Source organism: Canis lupus, chromosome 9, assembly GCF_003254725.2.
Source record: "Canis lupus dingo isolate Sandy chromosome 9, ASM325472v2, whole genome shotgun sequence".
NCBI classification, from domain to species: Eukaryota; Metazoa; Chordata; class Mammalia; order Carnivora; family Canidae; genus Canis; species Canis lupus.
In genome coordinates, this window is record NC_064251.1 from 3,524,483 (window position 1) to 3,541,729 (window position 17,247).

Consider the following 17,247-nt stretch of genomic DNA (forward strand, 5'->3'; position numbering starts at 1 on the left):
CGGGAGCCCTGGCGGAGCTATGCGAAGAATGTCCGCGCTGAGCCCGGCGGGTGGCACCTCCCGGGCCCGCGCCCGCGCCGCCGCCGCCGCCGCCGCCGCCGCCGCCGCCCCAGCGGAGTGCGCACGCGCAGGCAGGCCCCGCCCCCGCCCCGCCCCCGCCCCGCCCCCGCCCCGCGGAGAGCGGTCGCCGTGACAACGGGATTACGGGCGCGGAGCGCTGTTTATTCTCAGCGGAGTGCCAGGAAATTCGACGGGGAGGCTGCCAGGCGCACCTCCCTGGGGTGGGGGGCGGGAGGGGGAGGAGACAGGGTGGACCCGCGCGCCCCGGGCTCCTGGCGGGGGTGGGGGGGAGGCGGCCCTCCGTCACCGGGGGTCACTGACCCTCCGAGAGGAGCTGCTCAGAAAGCACCGACTCTTTCCCGGCCAGCAGTGAATCAAGTTTTCTCCTCCCAGGGGAGCCAGATCTCCCTCCAGGCTGGCGAGCCCTGCCCCCCACCCCCCGCCTCCCGGAGCACACCTTCTCTGTCCGGGGATCCGGACCTTGGAGCCCCAGAGCCCCCAGCCCCTCAGTCGCGCTTTGACTCGCTCAGCAAATAGCTACTGAACACATCCAACGTGTCAGGGGATTCAGTGTAGCACAAGACAAGGCCCGGATTGTCCTGCTCCCCTGAGATTTAGGGGGGGGAGTGACCGACCATGAACTAGTAAATATATAAATACAATAAGTACAGACTGCTCTTAGGGCCCCAAGGATGCATCTTCAAGTCACATTTCCAGTACATTGCGTGCATCGCACATCCAGGATCCTGTCCCGACCCTCAGGTAGGGTGACCAGCTTGTCCCGCTTTGCCTGGCACTGTCCCAGTTCAGTCCTGGAAGTCCGGCAAGCCAGGCTAGTTGATCGCCCTACCCTACCCTCAGGTCAGAACACATCCATTTCAGAGATGGAGACACTGAGGCCCAAAATACCCTTCCTTCTTCCAGGGTCCTGCGGCCAGTTGGGGGGAGGGGAGGGAGCTGGCCGTCCTCCAGCTAAGAATCCAGGGCTCCTTCAGCTAAATACACTTCACACACACAACCTCCTCAAGCCCCCCAAAGCACCGAAGCACCTGCGGCCAGCCCCCCAGGGAGCAGATGAAATTGCCGGCTCCCAGACTCCAACCCAGGCTCCTTCTGAATCAGAAGCCCTGAGGATAGTCCGGGAATCTGCATACTCAACAGCACTCCAGGTGACTCTCAGACCACTCCGTGCTGATGCTGCCTTCGGGGAAGACAAGCCTGAATCCTCCTCTCTTCCAGGGACAGGGAATTTCCTTCTTGAACCTTGACTAAGCCGCCGATCTGGGAAATCAGCAGGGAGGGAAAGTCTGCGAGCCGGGCAAGTGGCAAGCGCAGGCAAGCGCAGCCCTTCCCTCTCCCGGGCTCCAGCCCCTGGGCCCTGGGCTTGAGAACAGCGGGCCCCCACAGGGGAGGAGTACGGTGCTCCTTCCCCTCCACCGCCCCCCCAACCAGTGCTGAGCCCTCCCAGCTGTGCTGTGCTGGGAACAGGCCAGGCATTTGTGAAATCCTTGGGTGAGCCTGACCCACTGTCATGAGGACTGCCTGTGGAAGCTGGTGCAGGGAGGGGGATGGGGGGCTGTTCCCAGAAGCGGGGAGAACTCTGGACTTCCCACTCCTGAGTGCTCTGCATTGCAGCATGGCCTTAAGCAACAGCAGTGGTCTGGAAGGCTGCATTGCAGAGAACCAGAGGCCCCAGGCTCTCTTCTGAAAAGAAGCTAGGGCTCTGAATGCTAAAACCGCGCGCTCTCCTGGTTACAGGTCACTGCTGCCATTCATAGCAAGGATCTTAGAGAAAGGCTGAATCGGGGCTAGACTTACCAAAAAAAAAAAAAAAAAATATATATATATATATATATATATATATATATACACACACACACACACACGTATATATATAGAAAAGAAAAAATAAAACAACCAGAATGCTTGTTCATTATGTACATTATACAAGAAAATGTATTGCCTTTCATTTCCTTCCCCTCAAATCTCCAGTCTTCCTTTACATACAGAAAACATTATGTAGTATCTATAACGCACAAGGTGTTGAAGGTAAAGAGGCGAAATATAAAATGTGGTCCAGGGATGTCTGGGTGGCTCAGCGGTTTAGCGTCTGCCTTTGGCCCAGGGCGTGATCCTGGAGTCCCGGGATCGAGTCCCACATCGGGCTCCCTGCATGGAGCCTGCTTATCCTTCTGCCTGTCTCTGCCTCTCTCTCTCTCTCTCTCTCTCTCTCTCTCTTTCATGAATAAACAAATAAAATCTTTAAAAATAATAATAAAAATAAAACCTGGTCTTTCAGGAGGCCGCTGTGCTGCACAACTGCAGGGGGCGCTGTTCGCAATATGATCTTTGTGGATGGTTGTGTGATGGGGGCTGCAGTGTCTGTGCGTTTTAGGGTACGTTAGCAGCATCTGACCCCTGCCTTAACAACGTTCCAGGGCGATCCCAATGCAGGTGGGAACCCCGTTCTGGGCACTGTGACCAATGCTGGAGATCACTGTCAACCAGGAGGCATTCAGACTTCAAGAGGCTTACAGTCCGAAACGGGAACCAGACATGAAAACCAAGAAGTATCCTAAAAAGGAATGAGTATAAAAATAAAATGTTATACGGCATACAGCTGGGGGGCCCCCAGGAGGAAATGACCTACAGTGGTTTCCCAGAAGAGGTGACACTCGTGAGCTCAGGCAAAACAGCAGGTGTTCCCTCCGCTGGCAGGCGGCTTGTGGGATGTGTGGGACACAGGGGCATTCTACTGATCTGAAAGAGGGAAATGGCCCGGAAAAGGGAAAAAAACTTTTGGGAACTTCAAGAAGTGTGGTATGTCCCCATCGGGCATATCCATACCAGACTCATCTTCTAAAAATACTGCTTTCGTTACGTCACACACAAGGCCCACCCTGCAGGATCCACATCAGTTCCTTTAGCATTTTCTTCTCAGCTGGGTTCTAACTCCTCAGGCTCTCCCCTGAGTGGAAACCTAGCCTGGTCAGCACCCACCCCCTGCACCCCACGCTGGTAGATCTGCTTCCTTCCATGAGGATGCTTTCCCCATCTGCCCTGCACTTCACCCCCTTGCGCACCTGTGAGCCTGTGTGGCGTCCTGTTGGGATTATCCAGCCCAATTGCCCACCCACCTGCCCTGCCCCTCTCTTCCAGGCGGCCTCCTTTCCCGCCTCCTCCCTGAAGCTCTCCTGGACTCCTGCAGTCCTGGAGACCTCTCTTCCCTCAGAAGGCATCCTCTGAGTTTATCACTTGGTCACATGGTGTTACGGTTTCTTGATTTCTTCCAAACTGAACTGTGAACTCTTTGAAGGAAGAAACTCACTCTTATTCCTTCTTTCTGTGATTATTTATCAAATGCCTACTCTGTACCAGGCACTGTATCTTCTGCTCTTTTATGTTCTTTACAAAACCCAGCAGATTATGGTGGCACCCCGCGGCCATCACCAGGACTAGACCCGTAGCTGTACAAAAGCAGAATTGCCTTTAAATAATTGGGTTTCAGAGGTCGTTAAAATATTAAGTCATCCACAACTTTTTAGTTTGGGACACCAGCAGACATCTTTAATTTTTAGTACCTTATGTTTGTATAAATAGCGTTTCTGTTTTTCTCAAGATGCATCCTGTTACGCGGTGCCATCCCATGCTCCCTATATGCCTACGATGCAAGTGAGGTGGGTAAAATGCAATAGACTGCATTTTCCAGTGAACAAATTAAGGTGTAGAGGGGATTTACACCTGCCCCAAAGCACGCAGATAATCAGCAGTGGAAGCCGACTTAGAACACTCATCACCTGACGAAAGTCTCGTACCTTCCCCACTACTGCTAACGTCTGCATATGAGAGTCCCCACTACCTAGCGGGGGCTAGAAAGGCTCCTCAGGCAGTTGGGTCCACACCGGTCATTCACCAGAGGCCAGCTCAGCCCTGTGAGACAGTCCCAGGGCCGTCATTCCACCTGTGGAGAGCTTGGGCGGTTGTAGGGAATGCCAGCTTCATCCCACCTCTCTGCAGGAGGGAGACTCAGATGTTCAGAGCTGTCCTCCCAAAGGACATAGAATTCCTAAGGAAATTCCAGTTAGACCTCTGGCCAACCCAAGGTAAGAGATTTTGCTTGAAGCCTCGGAGAACCCCAATACCACCCTAAACTCTCTTTCTGGAAGCTGGGGGACAAATGAGATGACCTCTATGTAACTTTTCTGTTACAGGATCCTATGAAGAGGAGGCTGGATGGGGAGGAGCCTGCTCTGAGAGGGAGGCAGGCTGGCTTCCAGGAGTAGTCCTCCAGCGATCCACTGCCTTTTTCAGTATCCCTTGAAGGTTGGCTCCTGGTGAAAGTAGGCAAGGGGATCTGGCAGGGAGGCCATCTAGAAGATATTCAGAGACCAACTGGCCAACCAGCATTGCCCAGTGATGGGGGGGAGGCAGTCCCTGGCTGTGGACTACTGTCCTACACACTGGGGCTTCCCCACTGGCCTCCTCGGGCCATCACTCCAGGGTTTGGCTGACAAGTCAGCAAGGACCCTGACCAGGCTACGGCCAGAGCCCTGGAGTGGAGGGGAGGAGCCCAGGAGAGTAGCGGGGCCCGCCCTGCAGGCACACTGCCAGGCCTCTCCAGTCGAAGAGAAGGAGCTGCGAAGGTCAGCCAAGGGGCCCAGCTGCAGCAAGAGACCTTGTGCCCACACCAGGCTGAGCACTGAGCCGGTCAGTCTTGAGCACAGGAGGGGAGGGGCCTCAACTCAGGCAGAGTCTACAGGCCCTGGGGTCACGGGGCTGGGCTCTGTGGCTGGTAAGAGAGACATCTGGAGAGGAGCCGATGAAAAGGGTCAGATACCCAGTAGAGGCTGCAGACCCCCAAGAGACAGGCGAGGAAGTGGTCACAGATGACGGGAGGACTTCCCGGACGCGTGCAGGGTGGACACGTTGCTCACGCACATGCTGCTCAGCACATTCTGGCTCTGTCTGTGAATGCAGCACACAGTACCATCCCCCGGGCCGTGCACTGTGCACTATCCTTCCATAGGCTGATGTGTGACGGTGAGTCACCCCAGTCTAGGTCCCTCCACCAGTACAGCTAACTAGGCAGCGACCAACCAGGACTCGGGGTGGAGGTGATGGCAGGGGTCTGAGCTCTCCTCGGGGAGGAAAACGCTGGCCTGGCCCAGGATCAAAAGGTGTTCTCAGCCTGGAAGGCAGGATTCAGACAACTGAACCAGGGCCCCTCCTTGCTGGACACAGACAAGGACTGTATGAGACTGGTGTTGGCCTTGGTCTCCCCCTGGCCTGTGGAGGAAGAAGAAGACAGGTTCACCATCCCACAGGGCGCTCCTTCGCCCCAACCCTGGGGAAGGAGCGCCCCCCTCCCCAGCGTGTTTTATTCAGTCCGCACCTTCATGGCTGCACTTCCAGTGTGCCAAACTCTATTCTAAGCACTTGAAACATATGAATTTACTTAATTCTCCAACAACTCCATGACTTAGGTCCTATCATCGTCCCCAGTTTTTCAATAGGGAGAGTTGGCGAACAGGATGTACTGTGACTCGCCCCAGAATCACACTGCTAACCAGGAACAGAGCAGGGGTCCAAACCCAGGCAGTGACCCAGGCAGGCTGCCGTGACCCTGCCCATGGCCAGCACCTGCTAACCCCACCGGTTACTGGCTTGGGAGCCATCCCGCCACTGCTCCCCCCTCCCTCCGCGGCACCCGACTGGCAGAGGGCAGAGCGCCGGCTGTGGGGCAGGAAAGCTGGCTGTGTGTCCCAGATCACTGCTTCCTGGCAAACGACCTTGGGCGGGCACCTAACGGCCTTGCCTTGGTTCCTAATCTCTATGTGAGGGATCTCAACAAAACCTGCTTCCTGCATTATAAGGGTGATACAAGACCAGGTCCCATGATGATGATGATGATGATGATTAGCAGGGGCTCCCTGGGACCAGCAAGATCTGAACACTTCCCATTCACCCAACATTCAGCCTTCCACGCTCCTGCTCTGTTCCTGCTCGGAGGAAGATGGCAAGGCTGTGCCACTGGTTCCACTGTATCCTGTCCCCCGAGAGAGGAAGACCCTGAGGGAGCACTTCCCGTCTCCTCCTTGGTGTTTTCCAGTTTTTGCTCTGTGTGCCTGCTACATTTCCTTCTTGTTTTCCTCAACTGCCCTCAGTGTGACATTTGGTGGCTGTACAAGTTTCCTGGGGCTGCCCTAACAAGGGACCACAAACGGGGAGGGTTAAAACAACAGAGATGGACCTTCTCACAGCTCTGGAGGCCAGGAGTCCAAAGTCGAGGTGTCGGTGGGGCTGCAATCCCTCTGAAGCCTTGGGGGGCAGGGGGTTCCTTCCTTGCTCTTCTCAGCTTGGTGGCTGCCAGCAGTCCTTGGCAATCCTTGGTGGATAGATGCGTCACTCGCATCTCTGCTTCTGTCTTCACACAGCCTTTTTCTCTGTGTCTGTGTCCAAATCTCCTCTTCTTATAAGGACACCAGTTATTGGATTAGGGCCCAAACTAATCCACTATGACCTCATCTTAACTAATTATATCTGCAAAGACCCTATTTCCAAATTAGGTCAGATGCACACGTGCCACGTGGACATGAATTCTGGGGACACTATTCAACCCAGGACTGCTGGTTGGGTCTGTAGGATCTCAGATAAAGAACATCTTTTTTTCTTTCTTTGCATCTTTGAGGAAGAGCCAGAGAAATGTGTCCTTCTTTGCTCTTGGGCAGAGAGACAAGTGGAATGTCCCTTTATGCTCTGTTAAGGACACCTTGAGCAAAGGATGGGCTGAAAAGGCACCCAGGGATGAAGCCCAGCTGTTGGCCTAGCCAAGGGCTGCATGGCCAAGGGCGATGTCTCTCTGGGAGGGAGCATACGGCTGTAGCCTGCCTGGCATGGCTTGGTCCTCCACAGACGTTGCCTCATTTAGCTGCAGGGATGCCTCCTGCATTTCTCTGGTGAGGAGCTCAGTGTAAGCAACCTCAGATGACCCCTCGCACAAGGAAGAGCATCCTCCAGAAAGCTTATGCCGAGCTTCCATGGGAGAGAGAGAGAGAGAGAGAGGTAGAGCCACCGGGCCAGGCATGGGAAATCTGGCCAGTGCCACAGTTCCTTGGCAATGTTACCTAGGGAAAAGTCCAGGGGATGCCCAACAGCCAGCTCTTTGCAAAGCCCTGGGTGTCTGGAAGTGAGGTGGACACGGGCACACAGCAGCCTCCATCCCTCAGATGTTCCCATTGAATCCAAACAATCAGGCCGCGGAGAGCCAGGGATGTGATGCTAAAGGGCCTTCATCTGCCTCTTCACCATTGTCAGAGAGGAGACGGGATGGGGAAGGCCTCCAAGTGATCTTTGAGAGCTGAAGGCCGAGTTCTCAGGTCCCCTGGAGCCCTCCTCAACCGGGGCCTGCAGCTCCTTCTCTCTGCCCACTCCACCCTCACCTGCCGCTGGGGACTCTGGGCAGACCCCAGGCTCTGGGCGGCAATCTGGGGTACCCAGGTCTGACTTCTAGGGAAGGGAGAGAGGGAGGATGCTAAGAAAGCATGAGGTTGCGCTCTACCTGAACCACAGGAAGGGGCCGCCCTGCCCCAGCAGACCCGCAGCTGCTCTTCCAGGGACAGGAAGTCAGCTGAGTACCGAGCAGGCGAGGGGGAGGGGCTCAGGCACCTGGGCTGTCCCCAGGCCATCTGCTCTTCCGGCTGCTCCGCTGGTTCCCATACTCAGGGGGCCAGATGGAGGGGCGATTAGGAGCCTAATTTCTCATCCCGGTCCAGTTTGCCTCCTCACAGCTGGGAGACCTGGGTAGGTCTCTAAACCTGCTTCCCATCTCCCCCGGGTTGTGATGGTTCAGCAAGCGAACACCCACATTGCCTAGGACACAGCGAGTGCTCTGTCAACACTGGCGGCTCTGATGCTGCTGAAAAGGGGCTGAGCCCCTGGACAGATCTCTCTTTCTTTCTTCCTCTTTCTTTCTTTTAAAGATGTTATTTATTTATTTGAAGAGAGTGAGCAAGAGAGAGACCACAAGCCAGAGGGAGGAGCAGGCTCCTCGCTGAGCTGGGAGCTCGATGCGGGGCTCAATCCCAGGACCCCAGGATCCTGACCTGAGCCCAAGACCAACACCTAATGGACTGAGCCACCCAGGCGGCCCCAGGCTTGATTTCTTACAATAATCTGGCATTGAAGTAGTGGCCTGCCCCACCAAGGGGAGAAAGGGTGACTCTCTATGTAGCCCCACCTGGTCTACTGATTCTCCCTGGGAAAACAGCGACACTCTGCCTCCACTTCACACACTGGGAGCTCTCCCTACACCAGGGCCCCTCTCCGGCTGGCCTGCCCAACCACACGACAATCAGGCTTTTGGCCAGGCAGTTACAGTAAGTCAGGCCCGCCCTTCCTTACATGGGGTACCACTGTGCCTGGGGCCAGAGCCTCGCTTCCCAAGGAGGAGGGGAAGGGGGATAGAGAGGCCCTTCCTTGCCAGGTGCACTGGGCCGGCTTAACCCCACCCCCAGACCATGCTGATCATCCCAGTGATTTCCAGGGGCCGCCTTGTCCTGGCAACCACCAGGCCCAAGCTGCAAAGGGCAGCTGAAGCAGCAACTGATGCTCAGAAGGAGAGGCTGACTCACTCCAGCCAGGCTGCACCCTCCGTGAATATTTTTGGACCTTAGCCTGGGATTCCCGCAGGTTCTGACAACAAGTTGGACCATCCTCTTGTATGAGGTGGGTTCCAAGGTAACCCTGAGGGGAAGGGAAGACAGGGAAGGGTTAAGGTTAGGGCAAGGGTGTTGATGCTCTGGCAGGTGGGGTGGGATGAGGGGGAGGGGTGGGGGAAGGGGTGCAAACACAGGACAGTGACATGGGAAGGCCTAAGGGATCCCAGGCCTGCCTGGGGAGGAAGGGGGCGGGGAGGAAGAGAGGACCCCATTTATAGAGCACAGGGCACATTACATAATGATTCTATTTTAATCATGACCACCCTGTATGGTAGATACGACTTATCACCGGTTACTAGACGAGGAAACTGAGCCCAGGAGCCGGTGAGTGGAGGCTGGGGGAGGAGTGGAGGCTGGGGGAGCAGGAAGGGGGGCCAGGCAGAGAGCCTCCCCAGGTCCCCCTGGCCCCAGGACTGCAGCTGACCGCAACCCCCCACTGCATGTCACCCGGCGGGTGGGAGCAGCGCGCACACCCCGGGGCGGAGGGGGAGGGGCGGAGAGGGTCCCTGGAGGCCCGCCTGCCGCCCCTCCCCCTGCGCGCGTGTGAACCCCGCCCCCCAGGCCCGTGCCCATGGCAACCGCTCCCCGGGGCAACGTGTACCGGGGAGGGACCGCGGCCCGCATTCCTCCGCCCTTCCATCAGCGGCCCCCGACGGGCTTCCCCGGGGCTGAGGTCAGCGCCCCCCGCCCCCCCCCCCCGCTCCCCGCCCCGCGCCCCATCCCGGATCCCGGCCTGCGCCCCTCCCCGGGTCCCCGCGGGTCCCGAGCCCGGCGGCCCCCTGCGCCCTCCAGCCGCGGCCGGGGGGCCTCCGGGCCGAGCCCTATTTCGGGCGCTGGCGCTGCGGCCGGGGCAGCCCTGCCCGGAAGGGCGGCTATTCTGGGCCGGGCCCGCCGAGCAGCTGCGGCCCTAGGGCTTCCCGGCAGGGTGCGCGCCCGGGACAGAGGGCACGCTAGGGCAGGGCTCCCCTCCCTCCCCACCTTCCTCCCAGGCCGCGCCCACCTCCCTCCCCTTTTTGGCCAGACCCAGGTCCTTCCCTACACCCCGGAGAGGCCATCTCGGGTGCCAGGTCACCGCCAGAGTGTCCGCAGCCTGTGGCCACAGCGCACCCCCTTCCAGGGCCCCTGCAGGTGCTGCCACCGGGCCTCTCCACCTCTCCACCTCTCCGTGGGGATGGTCTTCCTAGGACCCTGCACGTGTCGGCTCGGCCTCTGTCCTCATGTCCAATGTCCCATTGGCCTGCCCTTCTTGACTGTAAGCCCCCACCCATGTGTCCTTATGGTTCAATGTCGGATAGATCCCCAGGGTCCAGTACAGGATGGATCCCCCCAAACGGTTATTAAATGCAAATTGTTAAACTGTCACATTTGGTGTCACGTTTAGGACACCAAACTCCAGTCCCTTGGGGTCCTTTTACACTCTGTTCAGCAAACCTTTTTGATGATCATAGGTTCCAGCTGCCCCCTGGGCCCCCCCACTCCCCACGAGAGGGAGTGACCACTTCCATGGGTGACCTTAGCTTGGTGGTCGAAGCCTCAGGCATCTGCACGTGTGTCCTGTGTCCCTTTGGGCTCACTCTGACCTTAGGACCAATTGCTGGACTCCCTCGGGCCACATTCTTCCATCTGTGAACCAGGATAAGAATCTTTGTGGTCTATTCCACGTCATGGTCATAAGGAAACAGAATACAGGCAACGCCATCAGAATGCGAGCCCCTGCTAATCTAACCCAATCCCTCTCTCCGGAGCAAAAAGTTTCCCAAAGAGAGTGTGGGAGGAGGCTCAGGGAAGGGAAGAGGAGGAAGCTGACCTTTGTCCATGCTCCCGCTCCACTAGGTGTTCTAAATCCTCCATGTCATTCAGCCTGGTGCTTCTCAAACTTGAATGTCCGCACCAACCACTTGGATCTTGTTAAAATGCAGACTCTGGTCGTCAGGCCTCTGGTGGGGACTGAGGTGCTGACTTTCTGACCAGCCCCAGGTGGTCTGCCCAGGGCACCAGGAGCAGGAGGGAGAGTCCTCGACAGCCCACCTGCTGTTCAGAGGACAAAGTTGCCAAATGGGGAGATTAAGTGGCTTGCTTAACTGGGTGAGGCCAGTGCCCACGGAATGTCCCCCTCCCCTTGAGCCTCAGCTGCCGGGGTGCTGGGGTCCTCCAGACTCCAGCCTTGGCCCCAGGCCCCTCACCCCACCCCACAACTCACACCCCTCACCTCCCTTTCTTTTTCCTTCACATGATTGCACTAATACTTGTGAGTTGTAAAACAAACTAAATGCATACTTATCCTCGACGAAAATACAAAATAAGTTATATATGAGTAAAGAATGAGACATGTCCCCATACCCAACACTGCTCAGCTCACCCCCTCAGGAAAAGAAATACAGCCTACAGGGTACTACTGATTCTTTCACTGATGCCATATAGTTTTGTTTACACCTTGGGTTAGCCATGGTTAACCAAACCGAGGATATAGGTAAAAGGTCAGGCAAGAAGCCACCAAACCAGGGATGGCAATCTGGCGAAAGAGAGAGAGTGAGTGAGAGAGAGAGAAGAAAGTGTGGTTCAAACGTGGGCCCAGGAAAAGGCAGGAAACCACGTTCTCCCCAGAGAGCTTCACTTCCATCTCGCAGGGCAAGCTGGAACAGGTGAGGGGAAGCCCGGTCCGCCACCACCCTGGCTCACGAATAACGAATAACGAACAGCCACCCAGGGCTCTGACTCACTTGTCAATAGGTAGTTTACTTCCTGACAGAGAGGCCAGAGCCTTCACACTCACGTGTAAATGGAAGGGTAATCAATTGGCGATTAATTAAAAGTGGAAGCTACTGGGACAGCAGAATTGCTCTATCAGAAGGGAGCGGCGAAGGCGGGAGGTTTCAGAGGTGCATCTGGATGGAGGCCAGAGCTCTAGCTCCAGCTCCAGAAATGGGGTTCTGGTTTCCTGAATAGTGTCTGCCGGGGCTTAGGGGGCCTGCAGTCCGGGGGAGCTGGGGCGGGAAGGCCCAGGGACCTGGCACTTGAGGTCAGGAGCTACTCAGGGGGCTAACACCCTGTCCTGCCTTGTGGTACTCCTTTCCTACTTCTCGCAGCTGCTCACCAGCCCCGCCGGGTGCCCCAAGTCTATTCCTCATTTCTGGGGCTGAAATGAGACTGACAAGTTAGTTTCCTTTAAACATGGACACTTTCTCAGACTTGGGTAATTGGGGAAAAACCACAGGCCTCCTTTCTGAGAGGGAAGGACCTGGGCCCACACGGGGTGTTGGGGAGGGGTGAGCGCAGGGGGGGGGTGTAACTGGGAAATCTCACCACTCTCACTTCTGCTTTGCGGGACCCCTCTCACCTCATAACTTCCCCTGAAGTGCCCTCTGGCCATTTGCATGTGTCTCATTGAAATTCCGGAGAGGAGCACCACCCTGGCCCCCAGGGGGTAGTGGGAGCATCACTGGGGAACCGAAGGGTGGGGACAAGTGGCCGTGGGATGGCGGAGACTGCCCCAAACCTTCCCCTGGCTGATTCACCCTTATTCAATAGATGGGCCATTTTCCTAGAATGTTGCAACAGGGTTATTAGGGTTTTTCCAGAGATTTCCACTCTCTCAATGACCCCACCCTGAGCCCCTCAAGTGGAACCCAAGATGACTCCCATGACAGGGGCTGGGCATTTGCCCCCTGACCTTGATGTCTCCTCTGTTTCATGCTTTCTCAAGGCTCAGAGCTCCGTCTTCTGAGAAGGACTCATTGTGCATCCAGCGACGCACACAGCATGCTCTTGGGCGTGTTTTTCTTTCTTAATACATATTTATTTAATGGATGGGATGACTGGAAATTGCTTACCCCTGATGAAGAAACAGGAAGGCAATAGAGTTTTAAAACCCTTAAAAAAAAAAAAATCCACCCTGATGAGCTTTACCCCCTTCATCTTCATGTCCCTTGGCTTTCTGTCACAAACACTTCCATTCTAAACCCTAAACTCTTCATCCTGAGAGTCGTCCAAGTGCTTTGTGGGGGAGACCGAGTCTCATTCCCCTTTCTTTAAATCATGGGGTAAAAGCTCCATTGATTTTGTGATTTTGGATTCAGTGGCCTCTCTCAGCATCATTAATTAGTCTTGGGCTGGGTTCAGGGACCATGTTGGCCGTGGGCATGGCCATGGTCTTTAGTCCAGTGAATAGGCTAATGTTTGAACTCCAGGCTCACAGTTCACACAGGGTGATTCCCTGTGGGCTTATAATAGCTAAGGAAAGACACTCGGGGAATTGTCAGGTGCGTACCCTAGATTTAGGGGATATTTTTTCAAAAAGTTCAGGGAATTCTGGCCAAAAAGCTATAGGTTCTAAGAGTGAAAATGGGTCCAGGAAAAATGATAAACGGGCAAGGAGGCAGGAATCAGGATTCAGACAATCCAGTCTCAAAGGTCTCAGAGAAAGGTTAGTGGGTAGGCACAGGGAATAAAGCACTGGGAGTCCTGGAGGGAGCTGAGGTCATATTTCACAAGGAGCAAGGAAGGAGGGAAGGAGGGAGGGGTCTCAACCAGAAGTGGCTGCAGCCAGCACTAAGAGGAAAAGACTCCCATTGTGTCAAAGAGGAAAGAGAACGGACTGCCTTTCTTGAGCATCTACTGGGTACTGGTCCACCCCCAAAGCCCCAGAGAGCAGGGGCTGTTGCGCTCTTCCTACAAGAGAGCAACTCAAGGTGATCAGAGCCTTGTCCCTTCTCCAAAAGGCTCCCCGGGCCACAAAGACCACTCTCAGCTTTCCTTGCTTCTCCATCACACTCAGAAAGAAAGTGGGACAGGGCAAGGTTGAGGGGAACTGAAATCCCACAGGGGAGGAGACGGTTAGAATGGGCTAGAGGCTCTTAATCAACTTGAGTGTCCGCCCAGGGCTGCCGTCCTGGGACAGGAGGGAGTTTGGACCGCAGGCTGGGGGAGCGGTGCCTTTTCCCTTCATCCCCAAGATTGGGAGAGAGGCAGGAAGATGGGCAAACCAAGCCCCTGTGGAGCAGGTACCAGACTTGGGGAAAAGGGAAACCAGTGAATAGGATGGTAATCGCCAGCTAAACTCTGGAATGAGCCATTAAATTAATCTATTCATGCCCTTCCTCACCAAGCACTTACAGAATGTCCCTAAGGGCAAAGGACTGTGTTAGGTCCTGGGGGTGAATTCTTAAATTGGAGTGGACTGTTCCCCAAAGGCCTTATCAGCTGTAAGCAGGAGACGATAGTGTGTAATTATTGCAACGGGGAAATGCTTTCACCAGAGACTTACAGATAAAACACTATGGGGACTCAGGGTGCCTGGGTGGCTCAGTTAAGTGTGTGTCCTCGGCTCAGGTCATGGTCTAAGGGTCCTGGGACTGAGTCCCACATCAGGCTCCCTGCTCAGCGGGGAATCTGCTTCTCCCTCCCCCCCTGCCCCTCCCCTGCTTGTGCTCTCTCTCTCTGAAATAAATAAATAAAATCTTTAAAAAAGAAAAAAGAGAAAAGAAAAGGCAGACCGTGATATCTGAACTCATTTCATGGAAGGAGCCAGACATGGTCACAATAGGTATGCCTATGCCAGTGTTTATAAAGGTTAAAAAAAATTAGAATCCACTCACATGGAATTCGTTGAACAGGAAATGCCCTTATTACAAAATACTACACGGCTAATAAAAATTGCTCGTGTAGCTGTAATCTGTTCATATGTGAAGATATTCACAAAATATTAGTGAACACAGATCACAAAAGACAAGGTAGGTCTGATTGCGCTTTTTCTGAGTCTTTTATTTTTATTTAAAGATTTTACCCATTTATTCATAGAGACAGAGGGAGAGAGGCAGAGACACAGGCAGAGGGAGAAGCAGGCATCAGACAGAGAGCCTGATGTGGGACTCGATCCAGGGTCTCCAGGATCATGCCCAGGGCTGCAGGCGGCGCTAAACCGCTGAGCCACCGGGGCTGCCCTTTCTGAGTCTTTTAACATATGTATTTCTAGATGTTTTTTAGAAACTTGTCAAAATACATACTAAAGTGTTCGAAGTGCTTACTTATCTCTGCAGACAGGGGTTTAGAATGCCCTAAAATTCTTTCTCATTTATCTCTATTTGGGAATTTTAATAAAATGGATATTATCCTTTTTCAAGGATTAAAAAAAAAAACTATCAATTTACTATTAGCAACTCACGCCAGAGTGAGTCCTTCCTTTGGTAGGACCATCGGAGCATAGAGATGTTATGGAAATAGAACGTCTTTATCCCATTACAACACTTGACTTTCTGTGATAACGTTATAGAAGACACAGAGAAAGTAGCCTAAAAAGAACAGTACAGTCGTAGCAGGTAAGAGTTCCTCAAAACAAACCCAAAAGCAATTGATTAATGAACACCGTCCATGTGGAGGTAAGTCTCTAGAGATGCACCACAAGGCTCTGGCCCAGACCAAGACCCGTTTGACATTTTCATCAATGGCTTGAGTCACGCCCATGAAGGCATATGATCAGCTTTTCAGATAAAACAAAACTGGGGGGCAACCCAACCTGTCTGGATGCAAACGATGCGAGGCTGGAACGGTAGGTGGAAAGACGGAGGATCAGTGCGTAGAGTCCTGAATGGAGGCCCCAGGGCCCCAGAACTGGGGAGCCTGGGAGGAGAGAGCTGGAGGCAGAGGTTGACCGCACACGAGTTCATGCTCGGGGGCCACAGGACACCAGAAAGCCACCACACCCCTGGTCCCCGTTGGGATGGAGTGGTCTCCAGTCCTGTGTGGCCCCGCCGTGGGAACTGTTTGAAGGGCGATGTAATGAGGGGGTCAGGGGGAGTCCGGAAAGGTCTGAGGACTCGCGTTCCTGACAGAAGCCGGGAGAAGAAAGCATGAGGAGTCTCACCAGGCCGTTGATGGTCACGGGGACATGACTCCCTCTGGAAAGAACAAGGGAAGTTTCCAGGAGGCTGCTTTCAACTCAATACAATGAAAGGGGGAAATGCCAGATCCTAGGAGCTCCGGGTCTCCCAGGAGCCCACACCGTGGTCCACGCAGGACAGGGAGGGAGGGTGAGCCTCCATGGCACAGGTGCGGTGGCCGCTGCTGGGGAACCGGGACCAGACGACCCCAGGATGCCCTTCCAGCTCTCTGGCAGCCCCTCCTCCGGAGCTGGATTTGCTCCCAGGAAGTGGAAAATGACCCAGACAGACGGGGCCCTTGAGTAGGGGTGACCCTGGGGGAAGCCAGCACTGGCTGACTGGCCATTGGAGGGATGACAGCAGCCTGGGGACAACACGGGGCGGGGGGGTCAAGGGAAGGAGGGCAAGAGGGAATAGAAAGCAGATAAGAGAGGGGGAGAGAGAGAGAGAAAGAGAGAGAGAGAGAAGCACCAGAGAGGGAAAGAGGGGTACAAATGGGAAATGAGCTGCACCAGGCAGCCTGGGGAGGAACCCACTGGGGGTGGGGTGAGAGGGGGCAGGATTTGCTGCAGAGGGCTGGTGCTGTGCCCAGAGTGCCCCCCTGTCCTGCCCACACTGGGGTCCATCTGCGAATCATGCCTGAGCGCCTCAACGTGTCAGGGGCTGCAGGTGCGAGAGACTTCAGGAAATGAGGAACCGTAACCCCCCCGCCAGCTTCCCACATTCACCCTGGAGCTGGGGAGACACAGCACGGATACGTGACCAATGAAGGACAATGCACAGCCCGTCCCAAGGTGGGAGAGGGCAGGGCAGACTGTGGAGTCAGGGCCGCCCGAGCTCAAATCCAGACTTGGTGTGCTGTGCATCCTCAGGCACGTTCCTAAGCCTCTCTGGGCCTCCGTTTCTCTCTCTGCCATGACGATGAACGGGACAATGGATGCATAAGCGCGGGGTGCCCTCCCCGTGATAACCCTGAGCACGCCTTCACTTGGAAACAAGCAACCTCAGCCCTAAGTGCGAAGAAGCGCCGGAGAGGCTGGGGAGTCCTGGGGGGCTGACTCCGTCGGGCCCCGGTCAACGTGTGTTCACCGGGGAGCTGGGTTCGAACCCACCAGTGAGAGAGTAGATAATGTTCCCGGCACCGATCTCCAAAGGCAAGAGGGAATTGCCGGGGAGCTGGAGCTGAGCGGGCTGGGGCGGCCTGGGCCCCGGGAATGGGGAGGGGGCGCCCGGACATCTGTGCAGGGGGCAGCGGTGGGCCGGGCCTTGCAGCAGCTGCTGCCTTTGCACACGGCGGGGAATTCTGAAGGAGAGTCCGATCGTGTCCAGATCGTGAACACACCCGCGAGTGGCCGCAACTGGCGGCTGCGGGCACAGCTGTCAGGGCACCTCGGCCAGGCTCCAGGGGTTAGGGAGGGGGGCAGAGCCCACCCCAGCCCACCCCAGCCCGGTGCTGCAGCCCCGCATCCTCCAGGGCAGCCCTCCTGGGAATTATCACTGTGGGGTGCCAGTCCCCCCTCTTTGGGGGCCGTCTCTGGCCGGGGACCTCGGTTGCATCCCGGCCTCCAGGAGGGAGGGTGCACAGCCACCCCGTG

The 17,247-nt window shown here is 55.7% G+C and overlaps 1 long non-coding RNA gene across 2 annotated transcripts; it reads right to left on the bottom strand.

Moving 5' to 3' along the window:
* Nucleotides 1-1,986: 1,986 nt before the first annotated feature.
* Nucleotides 1,987-10,525, bottom strand: LOC118355791 (uncharacterized). Of its 2 annotated transcripts, none has more exons than XR_007412781.1 (2): nucleotides 10,290-10,525; nucleotides 1,987-5,346 (listed from the first exon to the last, which is right to left on the bottom strand). It is a non-coding gene; the product is annotated as an uncharacterized LOC118355791 (long non-coding RNA). The 2 variants fall into 2 exon arrangements; XR_004818934.2 differs by lacking the exon at nucleotides 10,290-10,525 and adding an exon at nucleotides 6,311-7,953.
* Nucleotides 10,526-17,247: the final 6,722 nt, after the last annotated feature.